A 6000-nucleotide genomic window follows, 5' to 3' on the forward strand; every position below is an offset into this window, starting at 1 on the left:
TGAAATTTTGAAATTTTCGGCATTTTGAAATTTTTGAAATCGAACCTTGATGGGTGAGCATGAAATACGACACGTACACTCTGTGATGACTCGTAAACAACGTGGGCGTAGCCCGCTACCGTAAAACAAAAAGGAAAATAAAACCCTAAGTGTGCACGGGCTTTAATTCAAATATGGACTTGCTGGGGGTAGAAAATGTAAGTTGGCCAATCCGGCGCACCAAAATGGCAAATGGGAATCACAAGGTCGTCGACTTGGGATGTAGATATCGTATGTCATGGGCGTGCTCCCGAGGGCACATGGGAATCAAGATCACTTGGCCTTGACAAGGAGGATTAAACTCACAGAGCAACAATGTTGGCTTCGCCCAGACACTAAACACAGACTGATTTTATGAGAACAGTTGGACATCACACATCACTCTTGTTGGGAACATTCTGCCACTCTTCTCCTCGCCTCCTTTCTTTTCAGCGAGTATTCATCATTTCTTACCACCGCCTTCTTTCTTTTCAGCGGGCTTTTACTATTTTTCTTCCACGCCTTCTTTCTTTTCAGCGGGTTTTTCATATTTTCTGTTTCCAACACAAACCCACATCTATGTGACTCAACATCTTTGCCTAAACCGTTAGATAAAGCTCATTCTGAGACTTGATACTATTCATCTGAACCTATATCCTTATCCTAGCCTACATCGAGTGCTAAGACCGACTCAAACAAAGGTGGCTTCATTTGGACTTGGTTAAGACCCGTAAGAAACCGACAAGATGACAACTTAGTTGATGAGTGGATTGAATCCCTTATTCTGAAGGACTGCCTACGTATTCGCGTGGAGCGAAATCAAATCCGACGTAGTTCGATCATGGTGCATAAACATGGCATTTTGATTGTGTGTACACACTCGAAGGTTTCACCTAAGGTATCATGTCATATCCCATTCTAGCCTGTAAAGTACCGTTGTATCCCGTGTCTAGGGTTGGTACAAAAGGTTTTGATTCTTTGGGATGTGAAGCTTGGTAAAAATAGGTTCGTAAGGTAAACCATCATTCTGAAGGTTCGTTTTGTGGTGCTAACGCTAACGGGTTATGGCTTACATCGTGGTTGGAAAAGGTGTCTCGGGTTTGATGAACCACGAGTGCAAATGGGTTGAAAAATGATGTGGGTTCAAATTTCCATGTCTGGACCCTAAAGGCTGGGTGTAACAACACAAGCGGAATAATTCTCAAAATTCCCGACTATCCCCTTGAATCGTCTCGGGAAGGACTTAGAGGGTAAAGAGGTCACTACTTATGCTTTTGGGCTTCGCCCATTGAACCTCAACTATGGGTACTTGACTTGAATTCGCCCGTAACTTCGACATTCAACCAAAAGCGTTATGCAATTATTTCAACATCTTTTTTCCTTTTTTTTCTTTCATCTTTTTTTTCATTTTTCTTTTTTTCTTTTGCTTTTTTTTTCGTCCTTTTCTTCCTCATCTTTTCATTCTTTTTCATCTTTTTTTCTTCTCTTCTTGAAAATGGTCTTCTATTCATTCCCTTAGTCATAAATGGATACACCTTGAAAACTGGGCTTCGCCAACTAATTTGGGTGGGAACTAACAATTCCTTGTTAGAACGGGTTGATATCTTCTCTCTTCGAGATGGGATGATTTTGTTGGGGAAAAGGCTTGCCTTCCATCATCGATAGGGGAAACAAGGAGCTAGTCCGGGTTTGTCATAGAATCATCTAAAAGCTTGTCACAAACATTGGTTCAGATGGAGGTTTTCTACCACCAGACATGGAATAGGTAAAGGAAACAGACACGAGATCCTAAAGTATCCTTACATTTTGAAACGGGACATACTTCCTGTTGGAATATGTGTCCTCCGACAATAATGCGATCACGACTGTTGATCATGATGATCACACGTTTAAATCTCATTATAAAGAATACAATTGGGAAGTAATATTGTTACTGTCAACTGGTCAACATATATCGGTAATGATTGTCTGACTAGAGTTTGACATTACTGTCGTGCGACGGTGGTGATCAGTTGACCCCCTAGGTCATACCTATAGGGCAACACTCTTAATTGATTATTTAATTAATCGTATAATGTTGCGAGTTAATTAAATTACTTGAAAATTGACGGACGATTTTGGAAGTAAAATTTACGTATCAAATTGAAATGTGATTAAATGAGATACGGTCTGAGTAATTGAATTGTATCATTACTCGGATGAAATTATTGTTTAAAGAAACAATTGAAATTGAATGAATTATTATAAATACAATCTGTTGTGATTTATAAATGGTGAAATATTTTGGCACAAGTAATTATGAAATTACTAAGTCGATTTTTGTGTGACGTATTTTATTAATACGTTGATTTTTAATATGTTAAAAATACATAACAAATTTATGTCACATATGACATGTGACATATTGACAATTGACAAAAATAATATGGAATCCATATTATGTAAAGTGCTTAAAAAATTGAGGAGAATTAGGCTAAAATTGTGTTTACATTTTTAGTGGTGAACATAATGATTAAAAGCAAGTATAGCCATGCAACCCTATAATACATTGTGAAGACAAATGAGTGCATGCATTGGCTCTCCTCCCTCTCTCCTTGGGCCGGTTTTTAAGAGAGAAAAACTAATTGTTTTTCCTCTTAATTTACCTAATATACAATAATGAAATGTGATTTTATTCATTCATTCTATCCATCATCCAAAAATACAATTTTAGAGAGAATAAAAATCCTCCTCTCCTTCTCTCTAAAAACCGAAACTTTTATGTGATTTATAAAGTTTTGGTTCAATTTTCTTCTTGATTAATATTATACTAGTATTTGTAATATTAATTAAAATTAAGAGGAGCCTTGGGTATAAAGCTTAGGGAGAGATCTTATACTTAGATCTTGTTCATCCATAAGGGAAAGCTCAAGATCAAAAGAGAAAGGTGATCTCTTTTGTGCCCTAATAACCGAAAATCACCAATGTAAGGACATGATTTCTCCTCTATTTTATTATTGTTTGCATGCATAAAATCCGTTTTAATTTTATGACAAATTAATTTAGACATATATGAGTATGTTAATATGTATATAGATCTACATTTCCTTCAATCGGTATCATGAGCCACGGTTGTTTGCATGCAAATCGGTTAAAAGTTTTTTCGAGTTATAAGAATAACAAATAAAACTTGTAAAATTTGTGTTATTATGATATATCACGAAATTAATCCATGCATGTTAATATTTCTGGTCCTAAAATGTTTTAGGATATTTTGGTTAATTTTTCGGATTTTTATTGTTCATAATTTACAATAATGGCATTTAAATGTGATTTTATGAGTAAAAATGTCATTTTTGGTCTAAAATTAGCTATACTTCGAATTTTTCATTGATTTTTGGATATGTTGTCACATATATTATTTTGAGATAACCTGTAAATTTTCATAATTTTTGGACTTGTTATGCTCGAAAAATGAATTTTTCATTATTAAATTCGGATTTAGGTGAAAGGTTAATATGAGTTAAATTTCGAATCTGGTCATAAAAAATTTATATGTTGTCACATGCAATTTTACAAGATGTGTGTAAAATAATTGGCTATAAAGATGTCTTTTAGCATGATTTATGGATTTTTGAAGAAAAATAGCATAAATAGTGACATTATTAGTGAAAATTAATAAAACATAATCTATGACTTAGGAAAAACGTCTAATGTTGCATTTTATTATACTTTTTCAGATCTAAAATTGAAAAGTTAGTAAAAATAATTTTTCCATGTTTTTATGATTATTTTATTATAAATCGATAAACCGCAACATTGTTTTTCCGGTAAATTTTCAAAATTTTTAACCTAAGATTTTGAACATTATGAGTGTCATGGAATTTTTCCAGAATGTTCATGAATTTAAATTTCAAATTTTGAATTTATTTGAAATTTTGTGATTTATTTGAAGTTTAATAGCTTATTTTTGTATTTTTGGTCCATTTATGAACAATTTTGAAAATATTGGTTAATTATGGTCAAATTATTAGTGAAGACTAAATTTTGAGTCCTAAGAGGTTAGGGTAATTAACTTATGCATAAATATGAGTTTATGTATTTTTGTGATTATAAAATGTTGAAATCACGCAAATCCGTAAAAACCGAGTAATATACGATATTGGCTAATTAAAAGGCGATTTAGCATAAAATTGAGCATGTTCATACATATTATAATGCTGCATTTTCTTTATGATTGTCATAATTTTAATTTATGTAATTTTGAATTATGTAATTTTACTTAGTATGGCCTTAGATTTTAATTGGTATTTCCCGAAATGTATGGGAATACCGATTCGGTTGTAATTTTTATTGTGATCTCGTATCACCGTTTTGTAATTAATAGATTTATTTTTATTTTAGTTACAAATGTATAATAGGAAATTATGTAATTTATTATGTAATTTTATTCATTCCGGAGTTCCCAAAGACGGATTTCTTCAAGAATGGCGATACATAAAGACGGTGTTACCTCGAGATGCGTGCCACAACCGAAGTTCAAGGGACCAATGGAGTTGGTTTCCGAATATGTAATAGTTAAATAGTTTTTCTATTTTAGGAAAGGCCATACTAGGATTTATTTATTTTTATGCTTGCATTTTATTTTATGTCACATGCATCGCTAAATCGCCATAACTAAAACATGCATTCTTATCTTATCGAGTTTATCGACCGTGTCAATTCGAATTATCGTAGTTCACCGCTTTAGTTCACTTAAAACGTGATAGATAATAAATTGACATGACCTCTCGCTAAAACAATTAATTGAGACATAGCCTTACCAAATAGTAGAAACCATGAAAACCTATTTCGCGAGGGAGTGCGCTCGGCTACCCCGGGGTACAAACCTTGTTACGTAGGGGAAGTGGGTGATAAATGTCTATCCACCGAATTCATGTTGATAAGGGATGTATCGGCTACCCCGTGCCCAAGTTGACGTGGGTTTGGATAATGGACACATTTATTCGAAATTTGGATTGAACTCAACAAAAGTAATTGATAAGGGTTGCATCGGCTACCCCGTGCCCTTGTTGATGTGTTTTGGGCTATAGATAAACATTAGAGTAATTTTATCGACCAAGAGTTCTAAAAGTAGAATCGATTAAAAGGTTAATCCACCGAGTTATATTGATAAAGGTTGCATCGGCTACCCCGTGCCTAAGTCAATATGAATTTGGGTCTTGGAATCATTTATCATAGTTGGGTAGAGGTCACTATGTAAATGCTATACTTGTTATTTCAAGTATTTATAAAACGATAAATGTTAAGTTTTCCAATATTCCGTTTTTATATTGTTCTATTTCTTTACCACAATTCATATACGATATCATTTCGTTTTTGATTCAAAACTCCATTAAAACATCGTAACTAAAGACAAATATGAATTTACTTCTAAAACCTCATATGAACCATTGCTAAGGATCTCTTGTAAAGAGTATAGATTAAAGTTATTCATTATTCAACAGGTTTTTGATTCTTGACTAACACATCTACTTACAATGGATTATTTTTCATGTACTTAAATGAATTAAGTATCTTGAAGCGATAAATTGTTTTGGTAATTAGTTTTGTCAAGAATTCGTAATTGACCAAAATAACGCAACCACTTCAATGAAAGTTTTAAGACTAAAACGAACAAATGAAGAGTGAATCTTCATGAATTCAATTTTGCTTCTCAAAGCAAAGACTCATTGAATTAAGTGGGAGCATTCTCTTAAACCGTTAAGATGAGGACGAGGTTCAAGAAGTAAGGATTATAATGGAATTGATACAAGGTAATGTTAAAGGTAAAGTTGTTGAGAATGACGATACTAAACCTTTCAATCCCGACCGATAAAGTTTCCATTGTCCTAAATGTTGGACACAAGAAAGGAAACTACCCCAAATTATTGAAGAATCAACAAGTTAGTTGTGGGACATCTAATGGGACCTTCTTCGTTAAATGTTTATTTGATTAAACAT

This window comes from Silene latifolia, chromosome 5, assembly GCF_048544455.1.
Source record: "Silene latifolia isolate original U9 population chromosome 5, ASM4854445v1, whole genome shotgun sequence".
NCBI classification, from domain to species: domain Eukaryota; kingdom Viridiplantae; phylum Streptophyta; class Magnoliopsida; order Caryophyllales; family Caryophyllaceae; genus Silene; species Silene latifolia.